Consider the following 19,138-nt stretch of genomic DNA (forward strand, 5'->3'; position numbering starts at 1 on the left):
ATTGGCAATGGTTTTTCTATGTGTTACAGCCTCACAATGCCAAAAAAGTGTACTCATTTTATGGATGGCTATACTGTGGCTCAGAGAGGCTGAGTTTCTCAATCACAGAGTGAATAAGTTGTTGAGGTAAGGTTTAAAGCTAAGTCTTTCTGATGCCTAATGCAATACACACTATCGTACCTCTCAAGTGTGGAGGATTTCATCTTGGATAAAGCTGTCATCACTGGTGGCTCTGAGCAGAGGCACCTACATCACTGTAGTTCCAGAGGACAGACCCCTCAGCTGTAGGTGAGAATTACTCAGAGATGGATGATGGCTGGAGCCAGAGGATAGTACTTCGTCACAAGTGACCATTGATACGAAGACGCTCATAACCTGGGGTGTCATATCACCAGAAAAGCCCTAAGAAATTCCTGCCAGAGGCAGCAGACACAATGACCTCTGAGTTAACTTTGCTGTTGCTTGTGTCAGATGCCGCCAATCTCTTTGTGGACTCTGGGCACATCCACAAGAATGACTTAAACATCTATAAGCAGAGTGGTTCCCTCGCCAGGTTCCCAGAGGGTATCGGGGAAAGTCTGAGCTGTGGAGGAGATCTGCAGAGTGCTTAGTGATTCTCCAGTCAGCTTTCTTCCTTTGCCAACCTCAGCCAGTTGAAGAGGCCTGGTCCCTTCCACGCATATATGGTATAACCAGTAGGTTCTAATCTTCACTTTCATTGTTGATGGGGAGCCTGAAAGAAATGGAAAGCACTGGGGTTTACAACTGAATGTCAAATGTCTGCCTCCCTGATCCCATATCTCATCAAGTAAGCTGAGCTCAGAGGCATGAATGCTCCGACCTGTTTGTGTTTGGCCTCTGCAAATGTGGTGAGTTGAGCCAAAGTTCACTAGCCTGAAGCACAGTCACCTACTTCTCACTCTAGAATCTTCTCAAGCTGGAATGTCAGGAGTAACGATTTATGCTGGTATAGAATCCCAGTTGATAAGATGCTACCAGTGTTGCCCCCATTGAAGCTGGGAGGCCCTATACGGAAGGAGATCTGGAGGCCCCTCACCCACCACCCACATACCATGTTCTAAGATGCTGGTAGAGGGTCAAGGCCCTAACAATGCAGAGGTTCTTGGTTCCTAAGGAACTCATCTAGATTTTCTCCCCCCACCATGAGTGTGTGTGTGTGTGTGTGTGTGTGTGTGTTGTATGTGTATGTGTGCACGCACGTGCTCATTTTGTGTGCAAATGTGCATCTGTGTGTTTGGAGGCCATAGGTAAACTTTGAGTGTTAATCTTCAGAATCCATCCATCTAGTCACTTGGAACTAGCCAATTATCTAGGCTGGCTGGTTGCCTGATGAGCCCCAGGGAGCCAACTCTCCATACTTCCATACTGCTGGGATTACAAACAGGTACAACCACTCCTGGATTTCTATGAGGATACTAGGAACTGGATTTAGTTCCTTATGCCTGTACAACAAGAATTTTAGCAACAAAGCTACCTCTCAAACTCTGATCTAGATTTTGTTTTTTAATGATTTTTTTTTGATTTTCTATGTATGAATGTTTCGCTTGCATATATGTATATCACTATATGTGTTCTTGGTGTCTCCGGAATCCAGAAGAGGGCACCAGATCCCTGGACTTAGAGTTACAGAGGGCTGTAAGTTGCTGTGCCATAACTGGAGATTGAACCTAGGTCTTCTGAAAAAGTAGAAAGTGCTCTTAGTCACCAAACCCTTTCTCTAGGTTCTGATCTAAAATTCTTCAATCTAAAGCTAATGATGGGGACTCACAGCCCCTCTTGGGAGAGTCTTTTAACTTCTTTCATCAAAACAGACCGTCAGAATAATTAAATAATGATGACATCCTCATAGGCCAATACCATACCTTATCTCCCAGTTTTCCCCAGCAGATAACCCCTGTGAGGTTCTAGTTGGATGACAATCAAATGCCTGTCTCACTTCACAAGAGAGAGCAGTATGACATATGACCCAGGTCCAAGCCCTGCCTCCCTCTCAGCTGCATGGTCTTGGACAAGTTCACTAATCAACCTGAACCTGAGTTTGAACAGTTGACCTTGGGGAAAGCTGGGGATAGCTGAAAGAAATCACAGCCCTGGAGAGCCTAGCACAATGTTTGACTCATGACAGATGTTCACTACGCATGGAGTGGCCATGAAAAAAATAGCAATGGGTTAATCTCAGAGAAGCCCACACTCAGAACAGCGTAGAGTGAGCAAGTAGGTCCCAGGCAGCCTTCCCTTTACAGCACTCCTCAGCTCCTCATGGCAGCCCAGGGAAGCTGTTATTATTATTGGAGTGTGGCACCAGAAACTGACTGGCTAACTACCATCTTTCACACATATCAGAGCTAGGACATGGGCTCCATTCTGGAGACTTTCAGGTAAGACTCTTTGGTGCCACCAAAAGATCATGTTGGCAAGGACTGAAGAGGATGTGGTGACACAAACCTCTGAACTCAGATGACCTAGGCCTGAACCTCCAGAGATGCAGCCCTGCAATGCCTGGTATGTAGCTTGAAACTATCACATCTCCTCTCAGGGACCCAGTGGCTTCATCTGCCATTCAAATATGTTGCCCAGACAACAACCCCTAAGTCCTGTCTCAGTTCTGACCTGCTGACATGCTTCTCAGATTTCAGAAGGAACCAGAGGACTCCATCTTTGAAGCCGGCAGACCCCAAATCTCAAATCAGTCTTCTTGCTCGAACCCATGTTTTTCTGCATGAATTCAAGATTTGCCAGGCAAAAGCTCTGTAATTATCCTGCAGGGACCAGCCTGGCTAATAATTACCCCTATTATTTTTAATTGTATTTTACAAGGTGCCTTTCATCTAAGATCTCAAAGGACTTCTCAAACATTCATTAGTCAGGCCCCACCCTTCTCTGTGTGGATGTGAAAGGCAGAGGCTGATTTTTTTTTAATGCCAGAAATAAGGAGTTGGGTAAGGAAGGTGGCTGCAGTCCCTGAATTTTTCTTTCCTTGGCATTCAAAGAAAAGAATTGACCTACACCTGGAAGTGTTCACCTTCTGAGCTAGTTCATGGACTGTCAGGAGGAGGGACTGGATGGGGAAGCATACCTCCTTGCTAGTCAGCTATATAGGAGACAGTGGTTTAGCCTGGCTCCCCACAACAGTTTCACTTCACCTTAGTCCTCGGCTGGACTTTGAGCTGGTCTCCAACAGACAGACCTGAGGCTGGTAACCTGAAAGACACAAGTGAGCAAAAGAAGCTAGCCTCCACATCCCAGAGGGGCTTAAGATCACTAGAGGGCTGTGCAGTGAACACAGGGGAGAGAGCTGTAAACATGCAAATAGCAAATGGGCAGCAGATAGAAAGCTGTCCAAGGAAAGGACATGTAAGGGTTGTTCCTGCCCAGCGTCCAGCCCTTTCTTTTCTTTTCTGCCAGTCACCCTGCACTCAAGCTTGGTCCCTGAGCGTCATTGTGCATGAAATTTTCTCTATACTTTGTGAGTATATTAGTAAGGACCACAAGTCCAACCAATCAGCACCCAACCCCTCCTAACCACAATATTTGTTTGCAAGTGGCACAGGCTGGGCCATTAAGAAGCCTCTTGAAGAATTTTCGGGAACTCCTAAGGGGGGAAAAAACTATCTTTATTTTGAGGTTACCAAGCTAGAAGGGTACAAACACGGAACCTCTTCGGCCACTGGATGGGATAGCCTAAAGATAATGAAAGCAGAACTTCAGGGTAGTAGGGGGCTTCTTGCAAACTAGTGCTAATTTTGTAGCTGTTACTTGATTAACACATTTCCTTTTCATCCATTCACAAACCACTTTAATGTAAGTTTCTTTTATGCCTAACAGTGGAATAAAGCTATGGGATGGATCCTGGGTCTGCTAGAGCATTGCCCGGCTTCTTCCTAATGATCTTCCTCATCCATCATCCATTCAACCATGCATCCATTCGAGATAACACATTCAGTGTATATAAAAGTTCAAGGCACATTGTTGAATGAATAGATGACTAATGTGCCATGACAGATTCAGTGACAAAGATCAGTCACCTCAATAATCCTATGTGGATATTCGATGATAAATTGCAAGGCAAATTATGAACTGAGAACTTGGAGCTGAGTCGGGATCAGCTCTGCCACCAGGATGTCAGCTGCACTTAGTCAGACTTAAGCCTTTCTTTACCAAGCATGACCCTCTCATACTGTAGCCCAAACAGGAGGGTCTGGGTGTCATTGGCAGGCATGTGGTTTTCCTGTTGGGGCTGGTGCTGACACTGTGACTCTCTGGTGACATGGGTGAGACTTGACAAGGACCTGTCTTTCTCCTTGTACTGGGGTGATTTACATTAAACATGGACCTGCCTGGGAGGCACAGAGGTGAGGTGAGTGTTAATTCCTTCACGATGGCTCTGCAATACCCAAGAACCAGAAACATACCAGTCACCCTGTTCATATTCTTGCTTTTCAAAGGAAATTTGCAACCCACAGAGATGATGGGTTGTACCTAAGATCACATAAGAATTACAAGACAATGATCTGAAGCCCTATGACCCCACATAAGGCGCTCCACATATGTCACTCCTTCCTAGGGCTGCCATACAAAACAAGTGGTGTCTTGTCTCAAAAGGCCCATCTTCTCTCACCAGTTACTAGTGAAGTTGATGAGCACATGCTGAGAGTACTGGTCTACCTCACTGTTTATGTTGTCTACCATCATCTCCTTGTAAGCTCTGTGCCCCGATGACAAGGTGGTCGCAGAATTTTAAGGAAACTTAAAAGCAACTTTGTCCAACCCCTGACTGATGGCTGTGTTCCGTATGCATGTCACAGAACACTTTTGTCAGATTTTCAGCTAAAAGAGACTGGCAGGGACGAGAAGCTGTGGCCTTGCTTCTCTCACCTTCTTGATCTCTGGAGGACATAAATACGATCACCCTCCCTCAATAAAATCCCCAGCCTTTTCCCCCCTGCTTCCTTCCTCTTAGCTAATAAATATAGAAACTACTTAAAATAATTATGCTACTAGAGTTTTTCTTTTATTCTACCACATGTGTAGCAAGCTTCTTACACTATATTCTGACACCGAATTTCTTGAAAGATCCATCTGTGCCAGATTTCCACATAGGATATACCCACCTTTAGCCTTGAGTAGGATAACTTCTCAGATCACATAGATTAATAATGAAGTCTGGGATCTTTGCTAAGCCAGAAACTTTTTTATTCTTCAGTACTGAGTATTTGCTTTTGTTTCTATAGCTTATTTGCTTTTAGTTTCTCCCATACCCTCACCCCCACCTCCCAAAACCCTGTATGTGCATTGGTCTTTTCATTAAACTCTTACTTAAGCATAGGTACTGTGCCAAAAACTGGAGATGCAGATGTGAATCACATGTCATTTTCAAGCTTAGAGAGCTTACGGTTGGTTGACATAGACAAGTAAGTTCATCCCAACACCATGGGGTGCTAAGTGTTGGGCCACAAATGCAAAGAAAACACAGAACAGAGAGACAAAAACAACCTTGGCTATCCTCAGATCTAGTTCTCCCATTGTACAGAAGAGGGAACTAAGGCACACAGAAAGTCAGTTTCCCTGACCTACAAAGAGTGAGAGCATGAGCTCTCTTCAGATACATTCATCTGAGAATAGTCTAAGATGACTTTTCTTGTGCTTTAAAAATAACACACAACACACAAACACACACACACTTGGTGGTTAGGAGAGGGGTTGCTCTGGGGTACAAATACATTTGACTCAGCTCATTATGCAACTGAAAGTCTGTCTTCCTTCCAGATAGCCCAACAACACACCCTGATGCAGTCTAGAGCCACCCTTCATTATGGAAAGGACAGAGCAGGAAACCACTGAACCCTTGCAATGAGACAGAAAACCAAGAAACAAAAGTTAAATGACTCAGAACCTACGCCAGGATTAGAACTTAGGCTCCCTGTCCCTTGTCTATTGTTCTTTTCTTGTACTGTGGTAGCTATAATACTGAGCTCTCACCTGCCCAGAACAGAGAGCTAAAACTCTCACTGTGACCCACCATAAGCATTTAGATAGGAACCAGTGTTTATCCTTTTCCAACTCAGGACCAGGATCATGGGTGTGTGATGTGGACTTTGCTTTGTGTTGTCAACTTAAAATTCCTAATAGTCAACAAGGGGCCCTGAAAATCATGTAGTCGGTTCTGTTCCCAAATCCAAGGTTTCAAGGTTTCATTGGTGCTACTCAAAATGTCCCAGTTCATGTGACTAGTTTCTGTTTCTCTGTGTCCCTCTATAAAAGCTCTGGGAAAGTGACCTGAGAATGAGCTAAAGCAAAGCCAGTAAGAGGCCTCTCTGGAGTTTCTAGACCATTTCTTTGAAGGGCTTTTACCTTTCTAGACACAATGGAATACCATTCGCCTGGAAATGACAGAGTATATCACACCCTGACACCAAAGCATCTGCCACTGTGTGTCTCATTCTCTAGCTCAAGAGCCCTTGGTGACTCTCCCAGCCACCATAAGAATCCAGCCTTGGGAGATGGAACCCTCCATATTTTCTGTGTAGTATTATCTTTCAGTTATCATATATACAGTCTCTGATGTGACCACAATGTCTTCTTTTCCTTTCCTGGATTCTCCTTAGCTGCTATGCCCCTCCCATCCCCATTCCCCACACGATCCTTTTTCTACCCCAATATTAAGTCCTTATCCTTCTGATAAATTGATATTACCTCATGCTTTGATGTCTGGCTGTGGCCCCATCTTCTCTGTAAAAACCTTTCCCTAACTGTCCTCTGTACTCTCTCCCCTCATCAAGGCTGCACACTTCTTGAAGACAACCAGTGTCCCACCTTATGTTCTCCATGACCCACTCAAAAACACACACCCATGTAAACTTAAAGTCAGCAAAGGTTCTGTGTTTTCACCATTCAAAGTTCTGTTTAGTAGTTGAAACTTAAACTATTTAATCTCATTTAATAAAATGACCAAAATGTGTTGTGCTCTTTATTGCATTTACACAGTTTTGAAAGATCTGTGCACGTATTGTTTCATAGGAGATATATAGCTTTTGATGTCCTGTCTAATGGTGGTTCTTTTGCACATTTAGTTGTTTACTATTTGGGAGGTCAAGAAGTTTGGTTTTTTTAATCTGTTATATACTAAATTCTGTAAAAGGAGATCTCTAACCTCAAAAGGAATTTACATACCAGGAAAAAAACCCACACACCCAGCAATAGTCAGTGATGAGTTACTGATTATTGATTCTCACTGGAGGAGAAGAGGCAGGAAATCCTTCCTGGTGTGACTGGGTCACAGGTTCCTAAATCCAGTCTGCCTCGTATTAAAGGATGAGTCAGAGAGAGCCTTGTTGAACCTGTTTCCCTGGTTAAGGCTCTTGGCCCAGACCTGTTCCTAATGTCCAGGGTGACTAGAGATTTCCATGGTGGGACAATGTTGTGTTGGTGGCCCAGATGCTTACAGAAGAGGTAGCTGTCCTTATAAGGAACAGCTTCCTTAACAGGATGCAGAGTTTTGCCCAGCAGGGCCATCCAACAGTGGAGGATGAACTGACTTTCTCACTGGGAATGTCTAGTCAGAGGTACCAACCTCAGCAAGTCCTTTAACACAGTGTCTGGTTTCTAGCTGTAGCACTGACTACTGCTTCTCGCCTCTAAAAACACTAAATGCCCCTCCTCCATGAACCTGATTCTACCTTGTTGTAAATGTATTCGCTGTGCTCTATTCCCAATGCTCCAGTTGGTTCCAATGTGTCTGGCAACAGTCTCCTAAGCACTGCCCAGACCTACTGCCCAGAGTCCCATGAGTCAGCCCCCAGGCTTCAAGAGTGAGATCACTGAAATACAGACCTAGATGCCATCCAGTGGGTTGCCAATACCCTAAGTAGTCAGATACCATGACCTTCGAGGGTCTTTGCATTTTGACCTTGCTCCCTTACACATCATAAGTGACACTGGATAATTAAGAACCTATGCCTGTTAGCCTTTGTTTATGTTGCTATCAATACCTTGAAGGGTCTTCTTATTTCTGTCACACCTCCTCCAGTCCACCTACCTCTCTGCTACTTATTGTCTAGGCCTAAGATTCCATGTCACTTCTCCAGGAAGCATTCCTGGATCCCACATCTGGATGAAGTGTTCCTGTCACATCTCTTTTAGCATCCTATCACAGATCACAGGATTTGGGTCAATCAATAATGCATGTGTCTGTAATTACCTGTAGAATCACCATTTCCAAACTTTAAATGATATGCTATCGTGTACAATAGGAGTTTGCAATGCTTGCTTTCTGCTTCCAACTGACATTTTTCTTAGGCTGCAACATGATGCATCAGTAAGCAGGAGTTTCCTGGGTACCTAGGATTGACAGCATTTGTTTGCACAATGTGGTGACAGAAAAAAAAATACTCGCCCAATTGTTAGGTTTCTATAGCATCCAGCTCCTTCTAGAACGTGGAAAGGCGATTAGTTACTTGTGTGGAGCTGTTTACACATCCTGCCTCTCTACAAATTATCTTTCTTCTGAGACTCTTGTAGAACGGACATTGACACCTCTCTTGGCAGAAACAAAGGGCAGAAAATAAACAGTCGATAGGATGAGCCTTGGTCTTATACAGTGTACATGGGCACAGGTAGATTCTAATTCTTAAATGGGAAAGGCAAAGCCCTAAAGCTTTTAAATGGCAACCTGCAAAGCAACACTGGTCACCTCTTGTCAGGAAAAGAGTTCCTAGACACAACCCTAGGGGGAAATCAACTGAACTTCATTAAAACAAGATTTGTTATGTTCTATGAAAGACATTAAGTCTTTATGAATGAAAAGTACTCACTGAAGAAAAAAATATTTGCAAGTGGTGTATATGACAAAGGCCCATTTCCAGGATAAAGAAAGAACTTCCAAACTCAAAAAACAATTCAATTAGAAAATGAGAGAACACAGATGTTGCCCTACAGGAGGCAGGTGGTTGGCCACCATTGCTAGCCTTCAGAGAAACACAAATTCTAATGCTTGATACAATGCTAATGGCAAAAAAAAAAAAAATACTGAGGAAGCAAATGCTGATGAGAGATACTGGATCTTGAAGATTCTTGGTGAACATGTAGTGTGGTAGATCCAGTCTGGAAATGGACAGCAGTTTCTTAAAATGTTAATGATGTTTGTAGTGTGTGACCTGCCAGTCACAGTCATGGGCATTCATCTCAGAGAAATGGATCTTCACATAAAATCTGACAAACAATGTTCGTAACAGCATCATTTATAACAGAGAAACATGGCAAACAACCCAGATGTCGTTCAGTGGGTAGAGTTAACATGCTATGATATAGCTGTACCATGAAAATGACCCAGCAATGAAAAGGACTAAAGTATTAATAAACAAAACAATATGGATGGATTGGAAAAGGACTATAGCAAGTGGGAAAAGATGGTCTCGAAAAGTGAGAGACTATATGAACCCACTTACAAAATGACAGTATGTAGAGATGGGGAACACCCAAGAGATCAGGTGAGAGAAACAGATGAGGTGTAAGGTGTGAAAATATGAGCAGAGAGATCCTTTGTGATGATGGACAGTTGTGTATTGATTGTGAAAAGGCATAAACAAGTGAATACAAGTGAATTCACCATTGTAGGTAGCTGGGAAACAGGTATAAGGGACTTCCCTATATTGCTTTCGAAACTTCCTGTGAATACACAATTATTTCAGCATAGTAAGTTAAATAGTGACTGAGAAGGAAGAAATAAAGGAGCCTTGTACTCAGTGACCACCTACCTTGTACTTAGTGCCTTTAGTTTGTTTCATCTATTCAACTTATTTACTGCCTTGTCTATACAAAGCACTGTGCCTGGGAATACCATGGTAAGCAAATGCTTATAGCCTTTTTGTTGTTACGGCCTAGCTGACAAAGGTTAAGCAAATAGGATTTGAACTCATGATTCTGCCCTCAGAAAGATAATGATGTCACTAGACCGTTTCAAGTGCATTATACCCCCCCCCCCCGTAGCTCTCCTTTCCCTTTTCTTTTTGAGCTGCTCCAAATTCCAGAACCCCAACACGTCCTTGAATAATTAGCAATCCTACTTCCAAGGGTAGGACTTCAACCTTACTAGGATTTGATTTTGTTTTGTGTCTGTTTGTTTTGTTGTGTTTTGTTTTGTTTTGTTTTGTTTTTCTCAGACAGGCTAAGAACTGAGGCAGTAGGTATCATGGGAAGGCACTGGAATAGTTGGTCTAGTTTTCTTTTAGTTGTGTAGGGGTAGGGGGAGTGTGTGTACCTGTATGTTCATATGTGTGCACTTCTGGGTCTATATGTACACATGCATGTGTACACATGTGGTAGGGTGGTCAAGGTTAACAATGGCTGTCTTCTGCTACGCTTCTCTACCTGATTTTTTAGATAGGGTGTCCCACTGAACTGGGAGCTCACCAGTTTGTCAGAGTAGGTATCCAGCAAGCCCCTGGTATCCTCTTTCTGCACCTCCCCAGCACTGGGGTTACTGGCACATACTTTCATGCCCAACTATTATGGGTGCTGGGGATTTGAACTCAGGTCCTCACACTTTCATGCCAGTACTTTACCCATCGAGTCATTTCCTACCTCCAATTTGTTTAGTTTTGTTTGGATTTTTCAGCACTTTTATTAAATTTTAGAATGGCTGATTATAGCTGAAGTTTTTTTTTAATTTTTAAAGTTAATAAGTATTTTTAAATAAAAAAGGGAATTGTATTACTTTAAATGTTTCAAGGGAAGAAAACAATATCAATTGTGTGTGTCTGTGCACATGTGCATGTGCGTGTGCACATGGGGTGTTTAATGAATATGACTTTTTGACACCTTAGCAAACCTATGAGAAAAGAGGATAATTTGAGTCACTTAAGCGGTTCTTCTCCGCTGTCTATCCCGGCTGTGACCCCACTGACTCATGACTCCCTTGGTATATTGTTACCGAGGAATGCCCATCACAGTGGTATCCTCTTCCCATAGTAATTAAGAGTCCTGAGATGTCTGAGTGTTGACATCACCTGGCCCTCAGGATAGGGCAGAACTAAGGAGCCAAGCTTATTATCACAGTTTAAATGCATTACAAAGTAATTCCAACACTGCCTGTCACCAGCAAAGATGGGCAGAGTCTGCCCAGAGCACCCTGGAAACTAAACATATCATTCCTTTCACCATGGAGTTCTTTCTACTTGCCTTTCCTCAGTGGGGGGGGGGGGGGGGGTATTGTCTGATCCTTAAAGTAACTGACAGCCTTATTCTTTAAAAAAATAGAGAGAGATATAAAAATGTAAGATTCAACTGACATCTGTTTTCTTCTAGATACATCCATTTCTTGCTTTTCCTAGGCCTACACTGAATATGACTGTGCTGAGGTCTGTAGTCAAGTTAGCTAAGCAAAAGAATTAGTTGAAAACATTAACAAAGTAAGGATTTTGTTGAAATAAAAAATAAAAATAATAAGAATGTATTTGCATATTTAATCTGTTAACAGCATGCCAACGTTTCAATGTTGCTGTTTGAGTGGCAACTGAAGGTTGTCTGACTGCCTTTCTCATAGATATCAAGGATGCTGCTGTCTATGAGACACTAAAGCAAGAGGAAAGAGAACCTAAAACTGTCTGTGAAGCATTCTGAAATGATGCTCTGGGCTCTTCAAGTCTGCCCCTGTTCCCTTCATAGTTACCTTATCTATCCACAACAAAATAGCCTCTGCATTCTCTTGATTACTCATCTTCATGTATTAAAGTGTCATTGGGGGTTTTCTATTTATGTGATATTTAATTGTGAAATTACAATAAAGGTGAACTGGCATGCAGATAATTACACAAGTGTCTCCTGGGAAGCGCACAACTGTCCACTAGGAGCAAAGGCATGTGAGGGGATCCGAAACCTCAGAGCCTTCCACCTAGAAGTCTCAGCCAGCCTGAGGCTTCCCATGTGGGGAAGGGAGGACTCACTCACCTGTCAGTTAAGTGAGAGGTTGGCAGTTGAGTAGGAGAGCACACATTCTCTATAAACACATTCATACCCCGGTGTAGTTTATTTACAGAAGACAGGATCATCCTATAGACACATTCTATTTTTCAGTTTATCATGTAACTCCTTTCCACATAGTAAATGTGAACTGACATCATTGCTGTGTATCCTATCTCATGAGTTACTGTCTTTACATGGTCCCTTCCAAGATCTGTTATGTTTTGTAGTTGTATTGCTTGTGTGGTTGTTCCACAGAATAACATTCTCGTCCTGGAATTTTTGCATTACAGATCACCTACGTTATTAAGTCTTTTGATGTGCATTACCAGCTCCCTGGAAGATGTGTAGCAATTTGTATACCCCTATTGGCCCCAACTCCTCTCCTCAGTCAGCCTCCTGGTGAACCTGAGAACTCCAGGAGGGAAAGACATAGAGTGTAAGGCAAGGCTCCTCCATAGACACAGAGAATATGCTGAACAGTGGTACCAAGGTGATAAACCCATCAGAGACAGAAAATGATGAGAAGTGTAAACAGACTGATGCACAGCACAGTATGGTAGAGTTGACCACGGAAGACAACACCAAAGGCCTGGGTATGATGGATGGTTCTGTCATTACAGATGTGCATCCTTCAGGCAGGCCACTTAATGTCTCTGAGCCTCAGTATCTTCCTTTATAAAATAGCATCATCCTCTGGTAGCCATTAATCTCTCTGCTTTGCATAGCAGATAGGCACGATCCAGCCCGCCTCTCACTGAGGGACTGTTGTCCTACAACAAGAAAGGCTCCAACCTTGACCTTCTACTGTTATAAGCCAGGTCCTGCCTAATTTCTAAGAATAACTCCTTCCTATAATAGTTAGCCTCACCTTATACTTACCAATCACATTGCCCATAGTTTGAATTTGTATGAGGTTGGGTACAGGAACACAGCTTGTAGCCAGGACTGGGTACACAGGCAATGGAAATGAACTGCATCCTTGATATGAAGATGTTGTAATGACAGGATGGTGGTTAAATCCATGATAGAGGTGGAAGGAATCATTTAAAACAAGGCTGTAGAACATGGAGGATGAGTGAGAAAGCAGAGCTCTTTCCAGATGAAGCTTTCTCCACAGACTTCTTTACCTGCAGGGGGCAATGCATACTTGTGGGGAGCCGCCCTCACATTCGCCGTTACAAGATGGCGCTGACATCCTGTGTTCTAAGTGGTAAACAAATAATCTGCGCATGTGCCAGGAGTAGTTCTTCACTCCATGTGCTCTGCCTTCCCAGTGACGACAACTCGGCCAATGGGCTGCAGCCAATCAGGGAGCGGCACGTCCTAGGCGGAGGATAATTCTCCTTAAAAGGGACGGGGTTTTGCCATTTTTTCTCTCTTGCTCCTGAAGAAGTAAGCAATAAAGCTTTTGCCGCAGAAGATTCCGGTTTGTTGCGTCTTTCTTGCCGGCGGACACAAAAGCTCAAAATACGTACTTCAGTCTACAGAGGCTGCTACATCACAGATCATTTCCAAGAAGTCCAAACTCACAATCTCTTCTATCCTTTTTCATTCCTAACCCAGGAACACCTGAGCATTGACAGTCTGGAAACCTGAAGAAATGGTCTTCAATCTCCTGCTGGGGCCTACCCAGTAGTGGACCCAAGGATCCTCCTGCTTTTTCAGTAGAGAACCCCACAGCATTAAACACCTTACTCTGTGGTCAGCACAGGGCAGGGGCTTCCACAAATGCCTTAACCTTGCAGTTAAGAGCAGAGGTCATGGACAACACTCAAGCCTGGTTTCAAAGCCTTTGTCTTCTACATGATCTTGGTTAAGCCATTTGACCTCTCTGGTCTTCTTATGCCATGTCTAAAAAGGGAAATAATACTTGACCAATATTTGTGCATGCAAACACACAGAATAATTTGATCCTAGGTGGTAGCTATTATCACTGGGATTGCCTCAACACAATCCACCTGGTCTTCACCCTCATGCTGTAACTTCCTGAGCCAACTGCCAAGACTTCACATGTTCACTCCTGCTCTTGGCTTTCCTGAATGATTCGAGTTCCCTACCCTGCCTACTTGTGCCTCCTGCTTATCCAATCTCTTTTGGTTAAGGTAATCCCTTTAAAGTAACGGCTCTTACAAGCCTGAACTTCATTAGATAGGTGTTATGCATTCAATATGAACTACCTGCACTAGCCATTTTAGAACCTAGGTATTAACATTCTAATGTAACAAACAAAACAAAAACCAGCAACTGGACCAGCAAGTGGACCAGCAACTTTCAATGACTTTGACATGGTCATTCAACTAGACTGTGAATGAGACCAAGTTTGAAACAGTTTACATGTGACAATCCTGTATTCATGGTGTTTGCCAACATCCCTAGAAGTCAGGAAGGACAGTTCTAGACACTTCTTGTTTTATAGCAGAGAAAGCTTTGTCATATCAGTGCATGTCAGGATCACACAGCAAGTTGGTCTGCAATAGAAGTAAGCTAGGAGCTGGATCTCAGAACAAGCCCTATTGAAACCATTTTAAGACACCAAAATGTTGAGGGATAGGAAGGAAAGAAAAAAAATGAGACACTTGGAAACTGGGGGAAGAGTTTTTGGTTATTCATCTGCAGAGACAGAGACAGGCTTGTCTCTGGGTCTACCCCATGGAGCCTTGAAGAGGATAAACAAAGTGATGCTGGAGTTTAGAATGAGAGAGCACTTGCTGTCACACTCAGGAAGACTACCTAGTGGAGTGCACAGCTCCTAGCCCTTGACAGAGTTGCTGATGGCTGCATGTCTGGCAAGCATACAGGACTGACTTCAAATTAACACATACCAGATGGCTACTTCGAGCCAGGCAAGACATGAGCACATGATCTCCAGACTTGATGATGTTATTTTTAAGCTATCATTACTGAATGCTTAGTCTGTGTTTGCTCACATTTAGCACTCAGAAACTGTTTCCCCAACTTACTACAGTTTTTGAAACTTATACTATGTAGAGGTGGATATGCATGGGATTTTATAGATGATTGAAAACAGCATTCAAAACAGAGGTATCAAATAGGCTTCAAGTCGGGCAGTGGTGGCGCATGCCTTTAATCCCAGCACTTGGGAGGCAGAGGCAGGCGGATCTCTGAGTTCGAGGCCAACCTGATCTATAGAGTGAATTTCAGGACAGCCAGGGCTACACAGAGAAACCCTGTCTCAAAAAAAAAAAATCAAATAGGCTTCAATACACACTGGCTTCCTAGAAGACTCTGTTGAGAGTTCTGAGTTCAAAACCAGAGGTTTGGCAAAATAAAATAAAATCACACTGTGATCAATTACCATTATCTTTGAGAGGCACAGAAAAGGGAGGGTACTGGCACTTAGTCTGGTGACCTAAAGACTCAGGCCCCCTGATGTCCAGACCAGGGCCTTTTATTACTGCACATTCCTCACAGAAAGCTCACAGAGGAGCTACAGGCAGGCAGAGCAAATGCTGGAGTAAAATGTGACCTCTGACAGAAATTCTAGTCCTGATCCTGGGATCTGTGAGCATTACCTAATATGGTAAAGGAAGGAGCTGTGTTTCTGCAGCTGCATTTAAACTGAGGCTCTTGATATTGGAATATTACTCTGGATTATAGAGAGTGCTCCCTAAATGCAGTCATGTATATACTTGTAAAAGACAGACAAAGAGGTCTAGATACACACAGGAGAAGGTAGTATGGGAATAGAACAAAGATCAGTGTGTTCATGCATCCCAAAGAATGGACAGGAAATGCTGGAAAAGCTGATTTTCAGAGCCTTCAGAAGGATTGTGCCTTGTTGACACCTTGATTTTGACACAAGGATGCTGATGTCCCTCTAGGACCAAGAGAACGAACTTCTGTAATTTTTAATTAGTTACTTATTTAATTAATTGTGATGATTAATTTTCATGTCAGCTTGACTGGATTTGAAATCACCTAAGAGGTACCTGGGCATATATGTGAGGGTATTTTCAGAGACATTTAATTGAGGATAGCAGACCTACCCTTAATGTGAGTGGTGCCATCCCCAAAGGCAGGGATCCATGTCTGTATAGAAAGGGAGAAAGGAGCAAACCTTCATCTGTATTTCCTCATTATGAATAGAATGTGACCAGATGCCTCAGGCTCCTTCTTCCATGCCTGCCCACCATGGTGGACTATATCTTCAATCTGTACGCCCAGACAGACATTTGTTGGTTTTTTTATCAGATACTTGGTTACAGAAAATTAATATACCAAGTTTGTGGTAACTATTACAGAAATCATGGAAACTAATACCCTCATTAAGTGCTAATTTCCTTTCTCTTCCAAACATTCCAAATAAAAATATACACACATACAAACAAACCTATACACATATGCATATACATTGAACAACACTAATATGTATTTTCATGCATGTTCCATTGCCAACAAGAAATGTTTCTATTGGCCTTGGATAGAGGAGACCTCAGGGTGTCTGTAGAAGTGACTCTAGTTGAGACTCCTAGCAGTAGGGGCTATGGATCCTGAACTGGCCACTTCCTGAAGCCTGGCAGGACTCCCAGTGGAGGGATAAGGATGGTAGTCCACCCACAAAACCTTTGACCCAAAATATGCCCTGCCTATGAGATGTTCAGGGACAAAGATAGAGCAGAGATGGAGGGGACGGCCAGCCAACGACTGGTCCAAATAGAGACCCATTCCATGGGCAAGAAGCAATCCATGACACTATTAATGATATTCTGTTATGCTTGCAGACAAGAGTCTAGCATAACTATCTTCTGAGGGGCTCCACCCCACAGCCAATGAATACAGATGCAGAGACTCACAGCCAAAGATTAGATGAAGTCTTATGGTAGAGTTGGGGGAAGGATCAAGAGACCCAAAGAGGACAGGGACTCCACAGGAAGACAAGAGTCATTACCCTGTACTCTTGGGGGCTCCAGAGACTGAATCACCAACCAAAGAGTAAGAATGGGCTGGGCATAGTCTCCCTGAACATATGTAGCAGATGTGCAGCTTGGTCTTCATGTGGGTCCCCCAATAATGGAGCCGGGGTTGTCCCTTAGTCTGTTGCCTACCTGTGGATTCCATTTCCCTAACTGGGTCAGGCCACCTTGTCTGTCCTACATGGAAGAGGATGTGCACAGTCCTGCAGTGACTTGATGAGGAGGGGGGCTGATACCCAGGGGGACTCTCCCTTCTCAGAGGGGAGGGGGGATCTGTGTGAAGGAATACTGGGAGAAGAGGGAGGTCTGATACTTGGATGTAAGTTGAATAAATAAATTTTTTAAGATTAAATTAAATTGTAAAATTTTAAAGGTCTCTATTATAAGCAGATATATTAAATATAATATAGAGCTTATTAATGCATACCATAGACATATTACTCCACCTATATCAATGATTAACCCACTTGGTCCATATCCTGTCAGTACAGTGTTTTGTCCAGCATTTACTTCAGCTCATGGATACAATGACAGCAGGTTAAGCTAATGGAACTTTCTGAAGAGAAAGACTTTGTCTCTGCACCGTAGCACACACTTTGTCTTTGTTTCTGAAGGTGTCAGGGCTGCATATTATTGTTTTGTTCTCTCCTCTGGGAAGAAGCTGGCAAGTGAGGCAGAGCTTAGGTGTGCTATAAAATCATTCCACAGGCAGAAAGTCCAAGGCCAGCAGAATAGAGACAATGAACCAACCAATATCAGCTCCTCGCCTTTTGGTCACAATTAGGGCAGAAAGTCATTATGAGAAGCAGAATTCTTCACAATGAGGTATTCCTGGAGCCATGTGTCTGGGGACATCGTGGAATATGATGTGGAGAGGCCTGGGATGCTAATAACCAGGATCTCGGAGACGTCCATCATGGAAAACCACGGTGCAAATATTAGATCTCAAGTCAGTGTGCCCTGTGCTTTATTAATATTCTTCACCTATCACACTCAGAATACAATATCTGCTGCAGGAAGACACAGAGGGTATGGAACCATATTTTTCAAAAGAAAACTTTTTACTCAATGAAGATTCCACAAGGGTAGAGGTGCCTGGGGTCTGGTGGTTTGTAGTGGAAGAGATTCTGGAACGTGTTTAACATTCCTCACCTGACTTCACTGGTGAAGAGCCTAATTCTCAGAAGACCTACATTAGATAGATGGACTATAATGAACTAACATGAAATAAAATGTTTGCGTTAAACCCTGTAGTGATGACCCCCACCTGTAACTCAGGCGCTCAGGCAGATCACAAGCTTGTCCAAGGCCAGTCTAGGCTACCTAGACTATCCTGCCTCAAATGACAAACAAATAAATGCCCGACTCCTGGCCTTTAACTTTTGATCTGCCACACTGCCTTTCCGGACATCACGTATATGGGCAACACTCCTCGTCAGAGCCTGGCAGTGCCCCAGCTCTAGCTTCCTGAAACACCTGCTGGGTCAAGTTAATCTATAGCTGGTGTTTATGAGATCCTGGCCTCTCTCTACCAGGCCCTACTGTTTTACTACTGGATTACTGTTGGAAAATGAGGTTCCTCTTGAGTTGGGGCACTTAAACACAGGGAAGGAAGCAGGACAGCTACAGTCCTCAGTCAAGGCAAATCTTCTCTGGCCTAACATAACCTCAAATCACTGCTGTCTCCATAGGGAACCCCTACAGGAAACTCACTTGAGGCAAGACTTCATACAACTTCTCTAACCATCCCAACAAGCCCAACCCCTCCAACCTGAGCAAAGAAAAATTATCCGGCAAACAGATAAGTGTTCCACTTTTGAAACTGAATGACATATATCAGCAGCTGCTTTTGCAGTTTTTTTTTTAACCTGAAAACAACAGTGACTTTCTTAGTGTGTCGCCTTAGCTATTCCAGGCAGTACAGTGCATTTAGCTGAGGCTATCCTACTTGGAGACATGCCGATGATGATGACGGTTACAGCATGCAGAATCCAGTCTCCACAGCAAATGGCCAGCGAAGGCTGATCAGCACCCGTGTTACTCGCTGATTCGTTCATTTACTCAAACAGTTCTGGTAATTTTCCTCTCCCTGGCTTCATCCTTCCTTGTGGAGGAAGCCTATAATAACACGCCTCTCTAATTTCTGTCTCCCGAGCCTCCATCCGCCTCTCTCACCTCATCTCAAATATAAAGGTGACTTACCTTGTAAAAGAGTTTAGGAGGCC

General features: G+C 43.4%; 1 long non-coding RNA gene across 1 annotated transcript; it reads right to left on the minus strand.

Annotated features, from left to right (window-relative positions):
* Gm32263 lies at window positions 1-13,184 on the minus strand. The gene is made up of 3 exons (XR_391444.2): window positions 12,859-13,184; window positions 3,098-3,222; window positions 1-733 (listed from the first exon to the last, which is right to left on the minus strand). It is a non-coding gene; the product is annotated as a predicted gene, 32263 (long non-coding RNA).
* Window positions 13,185-19,138: the final 5,954 nt, after the last annotated feature.

The sequence above is a fragment of the Mus musculus genome, chromosome 7 (assembly GCF_000001635.26).
Source record: "Mus musculus strain C57BL/6J chromosome 7, GRCm38.p6 C57BL/6J".
Classification (NCBI taxonomy): domain Eukaryota; kingdom Metazoa; phylum Chordata; class Mammalia; order Rodentia; family Muridae; genus Mus; species Mus musculus.